The sequence below is a fragment of the Apium graveolens genome, chromosome 7 (genome assembly GCF_009905375.1).
Source record: "Apium graveolens cultivar Ventura chromosome 7, ASM990537v1, whole genome shotgun sequence".
NCBI lineage: Eukaryota > Viridiplantae > Streptophyta > Magnoliopsida > Apiales > Apiaceae > Apium > Apium graveolens.
The window spans coordinates 232,821,656-232,844,073 of NC_133653.1; positions in this window are offsets into that span (position 1 = coordinate 232,821,656).

A 22,418-nucleotide genomic window follows, 5' to 3' on the forward strand; every position below is an offset into this window, starting at 1 on the left:
TCCATGATGAGCTATGCAAATCTTCCAGTATTCCTATGGGGTTATGCATTAGAAACCTCAGCATATTTACTTAATATGGTGCCTTCCAAATCTGTTCCTCAAACTTCGTACGAGATATGAAAAGAAAGGAAACCGAGTCTTAAACATGTTAAGATTTGGGGATGTCCAGTTTATGTCAAGTAAGTTGACCCAGATAAGCTGGAATATCGATCCGGAAAATGTAGTTTTGTGGGATATCCTAAATAGACTTTAGGGTATTACTTTTACACCGATCATCGGGTGTTTGTCTCCAGACATGCTACCTTCTTGGAAAAGGAGTTTATCCTTGAAGGAAACAGTGGGAGCAAAATTGAACTTGATGAAATTCAAGAAGCACAAACTACTACGGATCAAGTGGAAACACCTGTTCTGACTGAACAACCTTTTGTGGAACAGCCCATTCATAGGTCAGGGAGAGTGTCTCGCCAACCTGAGAGGTAATGTGGCCTTGTCATTGAGAATGACAATGAGTTGTTGATCATTAATGATGACGACCCTGTAACCTATAATGAGGCTATGAGTAGTGTTGACTCAGAGAAATGGCATAGTGCCATGAAATCCAGAATGGAATCTATGTATACGGTATACAAAAGATAGATTATAGCAGATGGCCAGGTGGAGACCATTAAGGCCAGGCTTTTGGCAAAAGGATTCAAACAAAGGCAATGGATTGACTTTGATGAAACCTTTTACCTGTAGCCCTGTTAAAATCGGTTTGGATTTTGCTTGCGATTGCGGCTTACTACGACTATGTGATCTGGCAAATAGCCAGATGGTTTTCTTTCCAAGGGAAATGAAAACCTAGTGTGTAAGCTGCTGCGAACCATATGTGGTTTAAAGCAAGCTTCTCGAAAGATGGAACATTCGTTTTGATGAGACAATCAAAGAGTTTGATTTTATCAAAAAACGTAGATGAACAATGCGTCTACAAAAGGGTTAGTGGGAGCGCAGTAACATTTCTTGTATTGTATTGAATAAGAGTTGACACATATAACAACATAGCAGACCCACTCACAAAGCTACTTTATGAAAGTCACTTTGATCGTCATAAAGACAAGATGGGTATTAGATACCAGAGTGATTGGCTTTAGTACAAGTGGGAGATTGAAAGGAATATGTCCTAAGTCCAATCATGTATTAGGATTTAGGAATAACTTTTATTTAATCTATTTTGATTTCATTGATATTAATAAAAGCTTGTTTTGTTTTTATTACGGGCTTTATCTATTTAAGTGTTTAAATAAGATATACCATAGTTTAAAGTAAAGCTTTTTATGGATTATGATGAGATCATAATAGTGAGACCTAAAAAGATGATAACTCTAAACTTAAATAGTTCCTGGTCATAGGATTACTAACTGGTAATTAATAATCCGAAAAGATCGGTACATACTATGCTTGCTTCATTATGAAGGATGTCTGTTCTCATAAACATTTGTGTGGTGACACTATAGCTAGTATGTAGGTGCTTATTATATAATAAGTTCACTGAACATGACTCGCCCAGCTGAATAACTGATGGAGTTCACGCACGTATCAGCAGTTGTTCGCTTAGTGATAGTTGTACAAGTATCCTTAGACTTGAGGTCATCATAGTCATCTTGTGTACACTGAACTATGCTTTGGTTTAGTTCTTAGTCTCCAGGGACAATTATTAGGGCTCTTCTGGGTATAGGAATTTGTACACGAAGATAGTGTATGATCAATAAAGGATCTACCCCTTCCAGTGAAGGAAGCGAATGTTCAAGGCTGATCCACTTATGCTAGTTCAGGAATCTCTGGCCAGAGTGAATGAAATTAGAAAGGAGTTTCTAATTTGCATAGAACTACGCATAGTAAATGGTAAGCAAGTGATTGAATTAGATAGGCTTGACACGAGATCCATGCCTTGTATTTAATCGGGACATTGTAGGGTAGAAGGAGTTTATTGTACGGTAACTATTCACTGACAGGTTCTTGGTATTCTAAGCAGTGAATTCATATTATCCGGATAGTCGCGATATGTTGAGAAGCATCACTCACGATGTAGAATAAATGTGATTAATTAATTAATCATATTTAATAAATTAGAGAATTTATATAAATAATGATAAAATAGTTTTATTATTATTTATTTCTACTACCGGCTTAATATTGAACCTACAGGGTCACACCATGAAAAGAGAATGATTTAATGGGGGAGAAATTAATTAATAATGGCTAAATAATTATTTATTTGTGAAATAAATAATTAATTGGTAAATTTAATAATTTATTAAATGAGATTTAATTGATTATAAATTAATTAAGAAAAGTTCTTAATATTATTAATTAAAGGATTTAATTTTTGGAAATTAAATCAAGAGAGAGAATTATTTCTAAAGTGTTTAGAAAAAGGATTAATGATTAAAAGGTGTTTTAATTATTAATGAGAATAATAAATGGGATAATAATTAATATTATTTATGGGAAAATTTTAGCTGAAAATTTTGCCTATAAATACACTATTATAGACCCTATTTTATGCTAACCCACAACCAACCCGAAAACCCAAAAAGTTTGGAAAACCCAATTCTCTCCACCTCCTTCCTCCTCCTTAACATCGTTTTCTTGGTGGATACCGGTGGAGTGCTTCACACTTGAGGAGCAACTGCTAAGGATCTCTGATCGTTGTCTCCGAATTATTTTAAAAGGTTAGATTCGATCCCTCGAATTTTTATTCATGATTTATATGCTTTTATTTGGATTTTATATGTGTAAAAGTGTTTTGCCATGACCCCGTTGCGTTAAAAATCCAACACCCCGAACATGTAGCAAGTTCATAACGTGTTCCACGTATCAATGTTAGGGAAGTGCAATTCGGATGCCAGACAAATAGGGGCATATGCGCGCATAGACATGTAACCAGACGTAACCTATATGGAGCAACCAGGAAGGGTTATAGATCAAAAAGGGACAAGTGCTTAGGAGAAGGGATTATCAAGCTAGTCAGAGTTCGTGGTAGAACCACAATATGGGAAAATTTACTTGAGAGTTAGAAAGTGCAATACTAAGAAAGTATCCCTATTCATTTTTATCTGATTCCGGGACGGAATCCTTTTAAGGAGGGGAGACTGTAATAACCCCAATTTTTGGAATTTTTGAAACCCTTATGAATAGTGTTTTTGCTGATTATGCTGAATAAGAAAACTTTTCATACCACACTATGTAGGGATTCTTTTATTGATATTCTGAGATCTTATTAGCACTCTATATGGTATATAAGTGTATGTAAAGATCGTCAGAATCCAAATTCGAACACTTTGATTTTTTTCAAAAATCCACCAGATACAGAAAGAATTGAGTATAAGGTAATAGGATTAGAATGATTTTAATTCAAGGATTATAAGAGGAGATCATAAAAAGAATATAATGTATTGAGAAAGGTTAAGGGAACCTAAGTAATAAGATCCCGGGTATGATCCCTCAAACGATAAACGAGAACGAAAGTTAAGCGAACCGTATAACAGATCAACGGTCATTAGGAAAGTAATTAGGAGTTAATCAAAGAGGTTAGTGATGATGATGTCATCAAACCAATAAGAAGAGGACAAGCATGGGAAGATGACATAAGAATGATGACCTAAGCATGACAAAAAGAAGTGTATTGTTGGTTGATTTTAAGCCATTCATTTTTTTTTACCATGGTAAAAGGTAATTAACAAAACAAAAATGGAAAGCAACCAAACAAGAAGCATTTCTTCTCCCCCTCATTCTTGCTCTCGGCTTTTCCATGAAAAGCAAAGGAGAATTTTCAAAACTCAAGCTACACACCTTCAAAAATCAAGAGGTTTGTTTCTTTAGCTTCCATAATTCATAACTTAGATGAGCCATAAGTTTAAGCTCAAGATTCCATGCTTAACATAGCTAATCAATTCATTAAAGTTCTTGGTGAATAGTGTTTTCAAGAAACTAACTTTGTGTTTTCTTATGTTTTCTTCAAGATCCAAGCTTAGTAGAGATAGTTAGTGGATATTTAAGGCTTCCTAAGTGATTCTCCACTCTCCAAGGAAGGTATAACCCCTCCAAACCCTAACTTTACTTTGAGTATTAGGTTTGTTTTTGTTTGTTATAGTTCATGGGAGCATGCTTCTTGTATGTTTAGAGTTTGGTTGGAATTATAATGATTTTGGGTTATAAATCTTGGTTGTTGGTTGATGAACCTTAAGTATATTTAGTAGCTCTTGTTTGAGATTGAATAAGTTGGAAAAAATCATGAGGTTATGGACTGAGTTAGTAAGGTTTGGATGAATTTTTTTGGTATTAGTGGTTATGGTAGTGGTTAGTGGTTGAATTGTGGTTGATTGGAGTAGTTTAAACTTTGGTAATCGCGTAAACATAGCCGTCGTAATGCCCGATTTACTTTAGACTGTTTTTGTTCTTAACATCAGGACCCGTGAACTTACTGTTAGGTTTTGACCATTGCCATGATTAGTTAGTTCATGTTACGAGCTTCGTTTTGATATTTGGTTCGCTTGAATCTGATGTACGGTTTAGGAGAAACGACCGTTTTAAGTAACGGCGTTTTGCGAAAGAACTATTACCCCTCGCCTTACTTTGAAACCTTGGTTAAGGACCTTAAATGACTAATTGGGGTATGAAACAATTATGTAAAGTGGATTAGGCAGTTGGTAGGGTACTCGCGAAATAATCTCCTTAAAACCCTAAATGGTTAATTTATTAAAAATGGTGGAGCCGAGGGTACTCGAGCGACTTAAGTGAATCGTTAAGCGCAAAAGCGAACGTTAGGGTCTAATTGGTTAAAGTATAGATTCTTAAGCGACTTTGGTTTAATTCCAGCTTATATGATGTTTATAGGTTACCAGACTCATCCCAGGAGTTTTACCACCCCCAGTCGCTCAGGCAAGTTTTCTACCCGTTATACTGTTGTTGTGATGTAAATATATGTATATCATTATCTTGTGATAAGTGCATGATTATTATTAGCAAATCTTGCGATATATTGGAGCATGTGATATGGTATATATGCATGTCTGTTTCGTAATCTTGATATCTAATTGTTGATTCAATTGTTATAAGTTGCATAATACCTATGCTAGAAATAAGCAGTAGTTGCGTATACCCTTAGTATAGGGGACCCAAAGGTGAACATTTTTCTAAACCGGGAGTCGGTGTTCCCGAGTATAATATATATATTTATATATATATATATATATATTGATATAGTTTTCAAAACTATTAATCGAATAAGGTTTATTCGATAACTTTATTTTATTTAATGAATATTATTTTGAATATTCATTCGAGGACTTATGACTCCACTTACTTTATTTAATGAATATTATTTTTGAATATTCATTCGAGGACTTATGACTCCGCTTATTTTATTAAATAATATTCTTTATTTTATAAAAGAATAATGTTTCGATAATCAAACTTATTTTCGATTATTCAAATAAAGATCATACTTTCGTATAAGTATATCTTTGGTATTAATATTCATTTCAAGTATGAGTTTTAAAATTTCTAATTCAATTATTTTTATAAAGATTATTCTTTATGGGAATATTATTTAAATAATAATATTCAGATATTTTCTAATATATCAAGACTGATTTATTTCATTAAGTCAGCATTATTCCAAACATTCTTCAAAATGTTTTCGAGTGTTCAAAATGATTTTAAAAGTTAGAGCGGATCCCAAAAACTCGTTTCCAGATTTAAGATCTTCCTTTCGAAGGAGACTTGAATATTCGCTCAAAAATCTTAGGGATCCGGCTCTGTGGTGTATTTTATATTCGCAACGAGGTTGCTATTTTGAGAAAACAATTTGATTACTTTCCCAATGTTCGGGAAGTAAGTCCATCTAATTGAGTCGGCATAAGCGACAGGCCGGGGTACGGTCTATGAAGGTGTAAGAGGCTGGGTGACAGTCTATCCACGCGTGAGTGGCCGGGTAACGGTCTAGCGCGAGGTCCTAATGCGGCCAGGGTGATGACCGGCGAGGAATTCATCCATCTACAGTAGAAAAGATTACTTATTGGTATCTTTGCCTGATCAGCAAGATATCGGGTTTATGCCAAAATTCTTTTCTTTCCAAAATTCATTGGATATTACAACTCTGTTCATACTTTACATGACAGAGGTTTTCAGGAAATGTATGAGAGATATATATGGATATATATCGGGACTTAATGAAGTATCTCGTAACTTCATTTCATTCATTAATATTTTAAAGATTGAATCTATTCAAGTCTTATCTTGTAGTCTCATCTGGGTGATGAACTATTGAAACTAATTATAACTTGAACAGTGGTAGTTCAAGTAGTATTCGAAAAGATATAAGTATATTGGAGTATCTTGTAACTTCATCTTTTAAACTTATATCTAGTAAATGATTATCTTGTGCATGTCAAAGATTTTCGGAAAAACGTTGAGACAAGGTTAGATATATGAGATCACCTTGCAATGATATTTTTATACAGTTATAAACTGGAACTCTGTGTATATTATACATGTCAGAGGATTTCAAAGATTGTGAAAAGTATATATGTATATATATATACTGAATATTTTGCGACTTGGTCGCGTTAAGATATCAACTTGGTTCATTTCTTCTTGACCAAGACTTTCATGAGTACTATGAGAATGCTCATATATTGTTAATTATAATACATATTATTTCGGTGGGCTTGTTGCTCACCCTTGCTTTCTTCTTTCATCACACAACATCAGATAGACAAGATGAACATGACCAAGCTCCCAATTCGCGAGTGAATAGGAAACGTTCCGCAGTTTCCTATAGGCGTTGATGTCGCTGTAGCTGAGGTAGGAACTACCAATAGGCTAGGCTTTCAACTTTTGATGTACCAGACTTATGTATCTTTATGAATTGTAATAATGGCAAAGAATATGTAAATTTATTCAGAAACCCCTTTTAAGGTGTAATGGTTTATAATTGTGGAATAAAATGACTTGTGTTATTTTTGGGTATTCATCTTTGAGACTATAACTTGTGGTGTGTGTGTATATTGTGGGGTCACAGTACGCAGTAGTTGGTTGATTATTAAGATTAAGTATTATTAAGGGAAATGGAACTCGTGGCAACCCGGATCCCCGACCCCGGATTTGGGGGTGTTACAGAAATGGTATCAGAGCTAAGCGTTATAAACCTCAGAGATGATGTGACGTGAAAATAATAAGTTCACTAAGATAATAAGAACTCTTGCCAAGTTCATAGTCGGATCACCTAACGTAGTACTGACAGTTAAAACCCTTATGGGAACCCTTATAAATATCGTGATAGAAGCGTAGTTCATTATCGTATATGGTAGCGGGACTCCGAACCCTGAGATTGAGGAGCAACAACGTGATGATGTTTTACTACATATTGGGGATCAGATTATGGATCCGATAGAGCGTCCTAACGCAGGACCGGATGATGTTCATATTGAGGATGTAGCGGTTGAGGATATTGTCCTAGAAGGGACTGTTGCTGAGGAGGATCCCGTGGAGGATCCTGACAAGATTGAATAAAGGACCACTGAGGAATTGATGACCATGGTTAGGGAAACTACCAGAGGTAGGATTGGCCGGTCACTACCAGAGGTTCGTTTAAGTTTGTAAAGATAGTAGCCCCTTTAACGCGGCTTACTCATAAGACTGAGAAGTTCGAATGGACAGAGAAATGCGAGAACAGCTTTTAAGAACTAAAGCAAAGATTGGTGACGGCCCCTATGATGGCGTTGCCGGATGGAAAAGGAGATTTTGTAATCTGTAGTGACGCTTCGCATAAGGAATTAAGGTGCTTCTTATACAACACATCAAGGTAATCGTGTACGCATCAAGACAATTAAGGGAATATAAAATTCGATATCCCCACCCATGAGCTTGGGCTCGTGGCAATAGTTTTGCCCTAAAGATTTGAGGCACTACTTGTATGGATAGAAGTGCGAGATTTACATAAGCCATGAGTGCTCTAGTATGTTTTCACGCAGGAAGAGATCAACATGCGCCAGAGAAGGTGGTTAGAGCTAATCAAGGATTATAATTATGAGATTCTTTATCATCCAGGGAAAGCCAAAATGGTGGCTAATGCCCTTAGTGTAAAGGAGAGACTCAAGATGATAATGTCTTTGGGAGAATGTTGGATTTTTAACGCAGCGGGGTCATGGAAAAACACTTTTACACATACAAAATCCAAATAAAAGCATATAAATCGTGAATAAAAATTCGAGGGATCGAATCTAACCTTTAAAATTAATTCGGAGACAACGATCAGAGATCCTTAGCAGTTGCTCCTCAAGTGTGAAGCACTCCACCGGTATCCACCAAGAAAACGATGTTAAGGAGGAGGAAGGAGGTGGAGAGAATTGGGTTTTCCAAACTTTTTGGGTTTTCGGGTTCGATGTGGGTTAGAATAAAATAGGGTCTATAATAGTGTATTTATAGGCAAAATTTTCAGCTGAAATTTTCCCATAAATAATATTATTATTATCCCATTTATTATTCTCATTAATAATTAAAACACCTTTTAATTATTAATCCTTTTTCTAAACACTTTAGAAATAATTCTCTCTCTTGATTTAATTTCCAAAAATTAAATCCTTAATTAATAATATTAAGAACTTTTCTTAATTAATTTATAATCAATTAAATCTCATTTAATCAATTATTAAATTTTCCAATTAATTATTTATTTCATAAATAAATAATTATTAGCCATTATTAATTAATTCCTCTACCAATAAATCATTCTCTTTTAATGGTGTGACCCTGTAGGTTCAATATTAAGCCGGTAGTAGAAATAAATAATAATAAAACTATTTTATCATTATTTATATAAATTTTCTAATTTATTAAATATGATTAATTAATTAATAACATTTATTCTACATCGTGATTGATGCTTCTCAACATATCGCGACTATCCGGATAATATGAATTCACTACTCAGAATACCAAGAACCTGTCAGTGAATAGTTACCGTACAATAAACTCCTTCTACCCTACAATGTCCCGATTAAATACAAGGCATGGATCTCGTGTCAAGCCTATCTAATTCAATCACTTGCTTACCATTTACTATGCGTAGTTCTATGCAAATTAGAAACTCCTTTCTAATTTCATTCACTCTGGCCAGAGATTCCTGAACTAGCATAAGTGGATCAGCCTTGAACATTCGCTTCCTTCACTGGAAGGGGTAGATCCTTTATTGATCATACACTATCTTCGTGTACAAGTTCTTATACCGAGTAGAGCCCTAATAATTGTCCCTGGAGACTAAGAACTAAACCAAAGCATAGTTCAGTGTACACAAGATGACTATGATGACCTCAAGTCTAAGGATACTCGTACAACTATCACTATATGAACAACTGCTGACACCTGAGTGAACTCCATCAGTTGTTCAGTAGTCACCACACAAATGTCTATGAGAATAGACATCCTTCATAATTAAGCAAGCATAGTATGTACCGATCTCTGCGGATTATTAATTACCAGTTAGTAATCCTATGACCAGGAACTATTTAAGTTTAGAGTTATCATCTTTTAGGTCTCACTATTATGATCTCATCATAATCCATAAAAAGCTTTACTCTAAACTATGGTATATCTTATTTAAACACTTAAATAGATAGAGCCTGTAATAAAAACAAAACAAGTCTTTTATTAATATCAATGAAATCAAAACAGATTACACAGGAAGTTATTCCTAAATCCTAATTCATGATTGGACTTAAGACATATTCCATTCAATCTCCCACTTGTACTACAGCCAATCACTCTGGTATCTAATACCCATCTTGTCTTTATGACGATCAAAGTGACTTTCATAAAGTAGCTTTGTGAGTGGGTCTGCTATGTTGTTATGTGTGTCAACTCTAATTCAATACAATATAAGAAATGTTACCGCGCTCCCACTAACCCTTTTGTATACGCATGGTTCATCCACATTTTTGATAAAATCAAACTCTTTGATTGTCTCATCAAAATAGATGTTCCATCTTTCGAGAAGCTTGCTTTAAACCACATATGGTTCGCAGTAGCTTACACACTAGGCTTTCATTTCCCTTGGAAAGAAAACCATCTGGCTATATGCCAGATCTCATAGTCGTAGTAAGCAGCAATCGCAAGCAAAATCCGAACTGATTTTAACAGGGCTATAGGTAAAAAGTTTCATCAAAGTCAATCCATTGCCTTTGTTTGAATCCTTTTGCCAAAAGCCTGGCCTTAAAGGTCTCCACCTGGCCATCCGCTCTAATCATTCTTACGTATACCGTATACATAGATTCCATTCCGGATTTTATGGCACTTTGCCATATCTCTGAGTCAACACTACTCATAGCCTCATTATAGGTCACAGGGTCGTCATCATCAATGATCGACAACCCATTGTCATTCTTAATGACAAGGCCATATTACCTCTCAGGTTGGCGAGACACTCTCCCTGATCTATGAATGGGCTGTTCCACAAAAGGTTGTTCAGTCAGAACAGGTGTTTCCACTTGATCCATAGTAGTTTGTGCTTCTTGAACTTCATCAAGTTCAATTTTGCTCCCACTGTTTCCTTCAAGGATAAACTCCTTTTCCAAGAAGGTAGCATGTCTGGAGACAAACACCCGATGATCGGTGTAAAAGTAATACCCTAAAGTCTCTTTAGGATATCCCACAAAACCACATCTTACGGATCGATATTCCAGCTTATCTGGGTCAACTTTCTTGACATAAGCTGGACATCCCCAAATCTTAACGTGTTTAAGACCCGGTTTCCTTACTTTCCATATCTCATACGGAGTATGAGGAACAGATTTGGAAGGCACCTTATTGAGTAAATATGCTGAGGTTTCCAATGCATAACCCCATAGGAATACTGGAAGATTTGCATAGCTCGTCATGGACCGAACTATGTCTAACAAAGTTCGATTTCTCCTTTCAGATACCAATATGGAGGAGTCCACTGGGAGACTATACCATTTACTTTGAGATAATCTAGAAACACTCCAGTAAAGTATTCACCACCTCGATCTAATCGAAGAATTATAATACTATGTTTGGTTTGTTTCTCCACTTCATACTTATACTCTTTGAACTTTTCAAAGGCTTCAGACTTGTGTTTCATCAAACACATATCTGAATCTAGATCTATCATCTATGAAAGTAATGAAGTATGAAAATCCACCCGTGACTTGCTTAGACATTGGTCCACATACATCTGTGTGTACCATTCCTAGCAAATTTGCAGCCCTCTCTCCATGTCTACTAAATGAAGACTGCAATGCCACTATAAAGTGAGATTTTCATCATCCCTTTTCTTTTATTAGTTTGTTCAATCTGAAGTAAATCATGTCACATTTATACAGACCATTATTTAAAGCACCACGTCCATAAGGAATATTATCTCTAAGAATAGAACATTCATTATTCTCAATAATAAATGAAAATTCATCCAAGTCTAACATGGGAATAATATTCCTCACAATCGAGGGAACAAAATAACAATTATTTCAAACAATAGTCTTGCTCGTAGGCCTATGTAAATGAAATGATTCTACATCTACAGCAGCAACTCTTGCTCCATTTCTCATCAGTAGAATCACCTTCTCTTCCTCAAGAGTCCTACTTCTCCTTGGTCCCTGCAACAAATTGCAGATTTGAGAACCACAGGCGGTGTCTAATACCCAAGTAGAAATTTGATTTAATGACATATTCACTTCTATCATGAACATACCTGAATCAGAAGCGGTAGTCTCACTACCCTTCTTCTTCTTCAATTCTGCAAGGTAAACCTTGCAGTTCCTCTTCCAGTGCCCCACCTTGTTACAGTGAAAGCAAACAACTTTGCTCTTGGGGTCTTCAGCTTTTGGTGGAACCGGCGTTTTCTCACCTACTTTCTTCTTCTTGGAAGGGTTCCTCTTCCTTTTCTTAGGATTGGAACCTTCACCAATTAGAAGAACAGAACTCTTCTTAGGGGGAAAATTCGATTCCGCAGTCTTCAACATGTTGTGGAGTTCAGGCAGGCTGACATCCAACTTATTCATGTGAAAGTTCACAACAAACTGCGAGAACGAACTCGGAAGCGATTGCAAGACCAAGTCTTGGCTCAGCTCCCCATCCATGGCAAAACCAAGTTGTCCAAGACGTTCAATCAAATTGATCATCTTAAGTACATGGTCATTCACAGATGATCCCTCAGACATCATACACCCGAACAGCTCCTTCAATATCTCATATCGAGCTGTCCTCCCCGCCACATCATACAACTCTTGTAGATGCATGAGGATAGTGTGAGCATCCATATGCTCATGTTGCTTCTGTAGCTCAATGTTCATGGAAGCTAGCATGATGCATTGAGCAACATTTGCATCATCTATCCACTTACGATACACAACATGTTCATCATTATGCGCATCGCTAGCAGGTTCAGTAGGCTTAGGTGAGTCAATCACGTATTCCAGCTTCTCAATCCTGCGAACAATTCTCAAGTTTCGAAGCCAGTCAGCATAATTAGGACCAGTCAATTTGTGAGCATCTAGTATGCTCCTGAGTGATAGTGCAGAAGACATAACGTACAAAGTAAATCTGTAAATGATAAACACATAACAACACTTAGCAAATATTCAATTTCATTTCTAAACACTATATGAATCGGGTCTTTATTCATAAGTGGCTCCCACTAGTTTTCCTAATTTATTCAACCCCCTACATGAAAAATTAAGCATTCATAATGCTAATGGGAATAGGGATCCTACATTCCATTACACAACCCCGGCTGTGGCACGAAACGCCATGTAATGTTTAATAGGCAGACAACTCTTGTCAATTACATCTAATGTTATTCCCTAATCAAACTTTAGCCTCTTGAATAATTGAGTCACGGCTGTGGCACGACAAACTCAATATTCTAAGTCAAGTCTAACCCAACATTCCGTACAATTGAATCAGTCCCCAAAGGCCCACGGCTGTGGCACGTAACGACCTTTAGATTCTTATTCAATGTACACATCTCTATGTAATAGACAAGTATTTCTTATTTCGAAATCAAAGCCCTCGGTTGTGGCACGAAACGACAATGATTCAAAAATAAGAACTACTTTCTACCATGTTGGAAGGCTATGACCGACACAAGCCCGTTGTATCATTGGCCAATTACTACTTGATATTATTTAATTTTAGAGGGATTATATTACGTTACAATCATAATCATATTATAAAGAAATTCTTCCTTTTAAATTAAATATTTCAAATCAATAATCAATAATCAGATGATTCCCAGATCGGGTGGAGCATTGTCAAGAGGCGTCACTTAATAACCCTTTCTTACAGATAGAAATCTGTTATTGACAGAATCATTCTTTCTCTCATATCGAAAATTCATATTCAATTACGTGTTTCATAAACACAAGAATCTCATGATTGTATTCGTAATATTATTATTAAGGTTATGAAACAATTTCACTATACTAGGTTGTCTAACAAACGCCTTATGTTCATTTAAGTTCACCTAAATCTATCATCGCATGATAAACTAAGCATATATCACATATATAAACATGAATAAACATCAAGGTAGGCATGTTACATCATCTAGCATATTGGTCTAAGCATTATACATCCCTATGTATCACATGAAGCATTTAAAAGTAGTTAAAATAGTTAAAAACAACTTTAAAACACTTTCGGAAATATAAACAGTTCAAAACTTTTATATAAACTAAAATTGATCACTCTATTAGATCCGTCTCGGAAAAATGAATCCAACGGTATATTGCACGCCCAAAACGGAGTTACGAAACTCCCAGAAAATCAATTTTAATTTGTACAGGAACGCGTTACAAGCCTTGTAACGCATTCCGGTGATGCGTTACAACCCTTTTAACCAATTAAAAGGTGTAACGCATTCCGTGAATGCGCCACAGGGTGTAACACATTCCCGGAATGCGCGACACCCCCACCTTCTACGTGCGCTGCACGCGCCGACCGTAGCTGTCAGCGTTTTCTTCTCCTCGAACACTGTGCCTGACTTCTGTCTTCTGTTTTTCCGTGCATTCAACACAGCAGCCTCACAACAGATATACAAACATATATATATATACAACAGACTTACAATTTATATATATATGATTATTTAATTACGAATTATTAATGATACAACTTCAAAAATTCATAATAAAAAATCTATACATCATAAAATTATGAAAAAAATACCCAGACGATCTACAACACTTGTAGAATTCAGATCAACATTCAAAATTATTCTGAGAAACGATTTATCATCAGACAAAATTAATCCATGATATAACTTGTAAAAATCATAATTAATTCATACAAGTACATAAAATTCTGAAATTTTTATCACAGATCTATATGCATACAACCTATGCTCTGATACCAATGTTGGATTTTAAACGCAGCGGAGGCATGGTAAAACACTTTTACAAACATAAAATCCAAATAAAAGCATATAAATCGTGGTAAAAATGTAGGGATCGATTACTAACCTTTAATATGCGATCCAAAAGCAACGATCGGAGATCCTTAGCAGCTGCTCCTCAAACGTGAAGCACTCCACCGGTATCCACCAAGAAAACGACGTTAAGGAGGAGGAGGAGGTGGAGAGAATTTGTTTTTCTAAAACTTTTGGGTTTTTGGGTTCTAATAAAAATAGGGTCTATAATAGTATATTTATAGGCAAAATTTTCAGCTGAAATTTTCCTATAAATATTATTATTATCCCATTTATTATTCTCATTAATAATTAAAACACCTTTTAATTATTAATCCTTTTCTAAACACTTTAGAAATAATTCTCTCTCTTGATTTATTTTCCAAAAATTAAATCCTTTAATTAATAATATTAAGAACTTTTCTTAATTAATTTATAATCAATTAAATCTCATTTAATCATTTATTAAATTTGCTAATTAATTATTTATTTCATAAATAAATAATTATTAGCCATTATTAATTAATTCCTCCACCACTAAATCATTCTCTTTTTATGGTGTGACCCTGTAGGTTCAATATTAAGCCGGTAGTAGAAATAAATAATAATAAAACTATTTTATCATTATTTATATAAATTCTATAATTTATTAAATATGATTAATTAATTAATCACATTTATTCTACATCGTGAGGGATACTTCTCAGCATATCGCGACTATCCGGATAATAAGAATTCACTGCTTAGAATACCAAGAACCTATTCAGTGAATAGTTACCGTACCATAAACTCCTTCTACCCTACAATGTCCCGATTAAATACAAGGCATGGATCTCGTGTCAAGCCTATCTAATTCAATCACTTGCTTACCATTTACTATGCGTAGTTCTATGCAAATTAGAGACTCCTTTCTAATTTCATTCACTCTGGCCAGAGATTCCTGAACTAGCATAAGTGGATCAGCCTTGAACATTCGCTTCCTTCACTGGAAGGGGTAGATCCTTTATTGATTATACACTATCTTCGTGTACAAATTCCTATACCCAGTAGAGCCCTAATAATTGTCCCTGGAGACTAAGAACTAAACCAAAGCATAGTTCAGTGTACACAAGATGACTATGATGACCTCAAGTCTAAGGATACTTGTACAACTATCACTATGTGAACAACTGCTGACACGTGAGTGAACTCCATCAGTTGTTCAGCTGTGCGAGTCACGTTCAGTGAACTTATTTCATAATAAGCACCTACATACTAGCTATAGTGTCACCACACAAATATCTATGAGAATAGACATCCTTCATAATGAAGCAAGCATAGTATGTACCGATCTCTGCGGATTATTAATTACCAGTTAGTAATCCTACGACCAGGAACTATTTAAGTTTAGAGTTATCATCTTTTAGGTCTCACTATTATGATCTCATCGTAATCCATAAAAAGCTTTACTCTAAACTATGGTATATCTTATTTAAACACTTAAATAGATAGAGCCCGTAATAAAAACAAAACAAGTCTTTTATTAATATCAATGAAATCAAAACAGATTACACAGGAAGTTATTCCTAAATCCTAATTCATGATTGGACTTAGGACATATTCCTTTCAATTGTGAAATTGGTATAGACTATCTGGGTGGGAATGATTGAATAAGATAATCTATCAAGGATATATGACTTGATTTATCCATGGAAGGATGCAAGTACCTTTTTAAAGGTGGAATTAAGGATATAACTTCGATAACTTGTGATGAACCATAGGGGAATGCATGAAGGTTGGCATTTCACCCTTAATAGGGACATTATGAGTTTTGACAGTATGAATTGGAAAGGATTAAGGTAACCACAACCTTTAAGGATCTGTGGAGAAATTTTTCAAAAGTTCATAGACAATGGTTCTAGTATTAGTAAATGGTATTTTGATATGCCCTGTATCTAGGGACTACAGGAGGAACGATTCCAGGATAACCTTAGATGTTTTACAAGGAGAAAGGTAATATTCAAAGTTCTCAAGAATAGAAATTTTGATAAAGAAAATATGACATAATTATAATAATGCCAGGTGGGCACGTGTCGAACCATAAGAAAGTATAGATCGACCCAATGAAGGTCAAGATTGGTGAAAACGAGAAGGACCCAAGATAAGAGACGTCCTAAGTATGATCGAGAGTTAGTCGTGACAATGTTCACATCTAAAGACTAAGGCAATGACTTATGGAAAAATGGTGATTTTTTTTTTCTCACCAGGATTTAAGAAAAGCATTTTCACATAAGCAGTGATTGAAATAAGGTAGAAAATTTAGTTGGAGGTGGTTAAAATGACACTGATTGTAAGGAAATTTTACTATCAGGAAAGGCCAAAGAGGCGGCCGACACTTTCAATGTAAGAGGATAATTATAGGCGCTCGTGCCAGAGGAATACAGTGATGATGGTTGAATCTGTGAAGGTTGTATTATGGTTTGGAAGATTGACATTCCTTCTGATGACTGTGCAATACCCAACCGTAATAGTAGTTTGGTAAAGGTTTAATTCGTGTAATCGCCATGAGCGGGCTATCTATCTTAGAAGGTACTATCTTGAGATAAGCCAGGTCCATGTTACGAAATGACTAAATGAACCTTTGAGATGCATGTCTCCCAATAAAGACATATGGTTAATAATGGTATTAACCTGCTATCATTGCTTTGATTGAAACTCTTCTGCAATTTTATCTGCTTCATGTCATGAAAGTACGTCAAGATCTGGAGTGTTCTTCATGAATTATGAATGGTGATTATTTAACTCCTTAGAAGAATTTGATACGACAGGTATGGACTCCCTATGGTTAGCTATTAAGATTCCAAGGAAAACGAATGACGACAGTAGGTCTTTGGTGGACCATAGTAATGCAGCAATGATTCTGCGAGTAATGAGCCGATTACAACCGTGAGAGTTGTAGTGTAATTGATGTTGAGATTGGGTACCACTAATCGGGTTGTGGTGATGTATAAGTTATCATTGATAGACTAATTAAGTCGATTATATACCTATTGATTACTTATTCCTTCTTATCAATAGAGAGTCGTATTACTATACGAGGAAGGTTATGATGCAAGCATAGAATTCAAATAATGATGATGTCTAGAATGAAATCCCAGATTCGATTTTCGATGTCGAGGGAGTTTCAAAAGTGATTGTTTATAAGCTCGAGCAAGAGCATGGGACCATAGAACGATGGACGGAATAGTAGATATTCGGGAGCGTGAAATGCGATGCTATAATACTTGATGTTGATATATATACGTATATGTTTTGTTCTCCTATGACAAACCTCTATAGTTCAGAGGTAGATTCTAAGCCACATATTTTGTGGCAGTATATTTTATATATATACAATTCTCTTCAATTCATTATTTTCTCTCCTTTTCATTTTGTATAAGCTGAGAAGAACAACCCTTCCAGAAGGGGAGGTATTGCCGAATGACTATCTATCTGTGTGATAGAAGCCTAGTATGATACCACATGTTGTTTAATTACTTGTCAAGTACTAAAGGATGGCCACCTTCTGTACTAACTATGCAATAAAACAAGTGTTCATGATCATAGTGATCTCTCAATAAATTCTTTTACTTCTATACGATGGATCAAGCTTTCGAAGATGGAAGCAGCTAGAAAGGAAGTAGTATCAGTGCAGTGGTATTCTGAATCTAACGCGTTCGTGATACTAAGGTTGACGCAATTATTAAAAGGTTATAGAATGCTAACGAGCAAAAGTATAACCAGTGTAGTATTATGTACGGAATATAGTAATGACTACGAACTGGAAAAGAATGGGTATTGAGAAGCAAAACCTATAATGCTAGAAGCTATGATGAGAGTCTGTGCAATAGCCTTGAATGAATATGGAATGGTCACTTAGCACAGATTGAGTTTTCTTACGACAATAGATCGTATGTCAATATCGAGATATCGCCTTATGAGATCCTTGAGGGAAGACAATGTCGATCTCCCTTATGTTAGGATAAAGATTTTAGAGCGCAAGATGCTCGGACCCGCAGTAGTCCAAAGGACCAAAGATATAATAGATCTAATCAGAGGACGGCTGGTAGTAGCCCAAGATGGACATAAGAAGTATGTTGATTTGACACGAAAGGACAAAGAATAGGAAGTAGGGGACCTAGTGCTGTTATAGGTATTCCCCTTAGAAATGATGGATGAGGTTCAAAAAGAAAGGAAAGCTAAGCCCACGATTTGTTGGACCCTTGGAAATATTAAGACGTATTGGGAAGTTAGCATATGAGCTAGCCCTACCCCCGAACATGTAGCAAGTTCATAACGTGTTCCACGTATCAATGTTAAGGAAGTGTAATTCGGATGCCAGACAAATAGGGGCATATGCGCGCATAGACATGTAACCAGTCGTAACCTATATGGAGCAACCAGGAAGGGTTATAGATCAAAAAGGGACAAGTGCTTAGGAGAAGGGATTATCAAGCTAGTCAGAGTTGGTGGTAGAACCACAATGTGGGAAAATTTACTTGAGAGTTAGAAAGTGCAATGCTAAGAAAGTATCCCTATTCATTATTATCTGATTCCGGGACGGAATCCTTTTAAGGAGGGGAGACTGTAATAACCCCAATTTTTGGAATTTTTGAAACCCTTATGAATAGTGTTTTTGCTGATTATGCTGAATAAGAAAACTTTTCATGCCACACTATGTAGGGGTTCTTTTATTGATATTCTGAGATCTTATTAGCACTATATATGGTATATAAGTGTATGTAAAGATCGTAAAAGGAATATAATTTATTAAGAAAGGTTAAGGGAACCTAAGTAATAAGATCTCGGGTATGATCCCTCAAACGATAAACGAGAACGAAAGTTAAGCGAACCATATAATAGATCATCGGTCATTAGGCAAGTAATTAGGAGTTAATCAAAGAGGTTAGTGATGATGATGTCATCAAACCAATAAGAAGAGGACAAGCATGGGAAGATGCCAAAAGAATGATGACCTAAGCATGATAAAAAGAAGTGTGTTGTTGGTTGATTTTAAGCCATTCATTTTTTTTACCATGGTAAAAGGTAATTAACAAAACAAAAAGGGAAAGCAACCAAACAAGAAGCATTTCTTCTCCCCCCTCATTCTTGCTCTCGGCTTTTCCATGAAAAGCAAAGGAGAATTTTCAAAACTCAAGCTACACACCTTCAAAAATCAAGAGGTTTGTTTCTTTAGCTTCCATAATTCATAACTTAGATGAGCCATAAGTTTAAGCTCAAGATTCCATGCTTAACATAGCTAATCAATTCATCAAAGTTCTTGGTGAATAGTGTTTTCAAGATACTAACTTTGTGTTTTCTTATGTTTTCTTCAAGATCCAAGCTTAGTAGAGATAGTTAGTGGATATTTAAGGCTTCCTAAGTGATTCTCCACTCTCCAAGGAAGGTATAACCCCTCCAAACCCTAACTTTACTTTGAGTATTAGGTTTGGTTTTCTTTGTTATAGTTCATGGGAGCATGATTCTTGTATGTTTAGAGTTTGGTTGGAATTATAATGATTTTGGGTTATAAATGTTGGTTGTTGGTTGATGAACCTTAAGTATAGTTAGTAGCTCTTGTTTGAGATTGAATAAGTTGGAAAAATCATGAGGTTATGGACTGAGTTAGTAAGGTTTGGATGAAGTTTGGTGGTATTAGTGGTTATGGGTTGATTTGTGGTTGAATTGTGGTTGATTGGAGTAGTTTAAACTTTGGTAATCGCGTAAACATAGCCGTCGTAATGCCCGATTTACTTTAGACTGTTTTTGTTCTTAACATCAGGACCCGTGAACTCACTGTTAGGTTTTGACCATTGCCATGATTAGATATTTCATGTTACGAGCTTCGTTTTGATATGTGGTTCGCTTGAATCTGATGTACGGTTTACGAGAAACGACCGTTTTAAGTAACGGCGTTTCGCGAACGAACCATTACCCCTTGCCTTACTTTGAAACCTTGGTTAAGGACCTTAAATGACTAATTGGGGTATGAAACAATTATGTAAAGTGGATTAGGCAGTTGGCAGGGTACTCGCGAAAGAATCTCCTTAAAACCCTTAATGGTTAATTTATTAAAAATGGTGGAGCCAAGGATACTCGAGCGACTTAAGTGAATCGTTAAGCGCAAAAGCGAACGTTAGGGTCTAATTGGTTAAAGTATAGATTCTTAAGCGACTTTGGTTTAATTCCAGCTTATATGATGTTTATAGGTTACCAGACTCATCCCAGGACTTTTACCACCCCCAGTCGCTCATGCAAGTTTTCTACCCGTTATACTGTTGTTGTGATGTAAATATATGTATATGCATTATCTTGTGATAAGTGCATGATTATTATTAGCAAATATTGCGATATATTGGAGCATATGATATGGTATATATGCATGTCTGTTTCGTAATCTTGATATCTAATTGTTGATTCAATTGCTTATAAGTTGCATAATACCTATGCTAGAAATAAGCAGTAGTTGCGTATACCCTTAGTATAGGGGACCCAAAGGTGAACATTTTTCTAAACCGGGAGTCGATGTTCCCGAGTATAATATATATATTTATATATATATATTGATATAGTTTTCAAAACTATTAATCGAATAAGGTTTATTCGATAACTTTATTTTATTTAATGAATATTATTTTGAATATTCATTCGAGGACTTATGACTCCGCGTACTTTATTTAATGAATATTATTTTGAATATTCATTCGAGGACTTATGACTCCGCTTACTTTATTTAATGAATATTATTTTGAATATTCATTCGAGGACTTATGACTCCACTTACTTTATTTAATGAATATTATTTTTGAATATTCATTCGAGGACTTATGACTCCGCTTATTTTATTAAATAATATTCTTTATTTTATTAAAGAATAATGTTTCGATAATCAAACTTATTTTCGATTATTCAAATAAAGATCATACTTTCGTATAAGTATATCTTTGGTATTAATATTCATTTCAAGTATGAGTTTTAAAATTTCTAATTCAATTATTTTTATAAAGATTATTCTTTATGGGAATATTATTTAAATAATAATATTCAGATATTTTCTAATATATCGGGACTGATTTATTTCATTAAGTCAGCATTATTCCAAACATTCTTCAAAATGTTTTCGAGTGTTCAAAATGATTTTAAAAGTTAGAGCGGATCCCAAAAACTCGTTTCCAGATTTAAGATCTTCCTTTCGAAGGAGACTTGAATATTCGCTCAAAAATCTTAGGGATCCGGCTCTGTGGTGTATTTTATATTCGCAACGAGGTTGCTATTTTGAGAAAACAATTTGATTACTTTCCCAATGTTCGGGAAGTAAGTCCATCTAATTGAGTCGGCATAAGCGACAGGCCGGGGTACGGTCTATGAAGGTGTAAGAGGCTGGGTGACAGTCTATCCACGCGTGAGTGGCCGGCGAGGAATTCATCCATCTACAGTAGAAAAGGTTACTTATTGGTATCTTTGCCTGATTAGCAAGATATCGGGTTTTTGCCAAAATTCTTTTCTTTCCAAAATTTATTGGATATTACAACTCTGTTCATACTTTACATGACAGAGGTTTTCATGAAATGTATGAGAGATATATATGGATATATATCGGGACTTAATGAAGTATCTCGTAACTTCATTTCATTCAATAATATTTTAAAGATTGAATCTATTCAAGTCTTATCTTGTAGTCTCATCTGGGTGATGAACTTTTGAAACTAATTATAACTTGAACGGTGGTAGTTCAAGTAGTATTCAGAAAGATATAAGTATATTGGAGTATCTTGTAACTTCATCTTTTAAACTTATATCTAGTAAATGATTATCTTGTGCATGTCAAAGATTTTCGAAAAAATGTTGAGACAAGGTTAGATATATGAGATCACCTTGCAACGATATTTTTATACAGTTATAAACTGGAACTCTGTGTATATTATACATGTCAGAG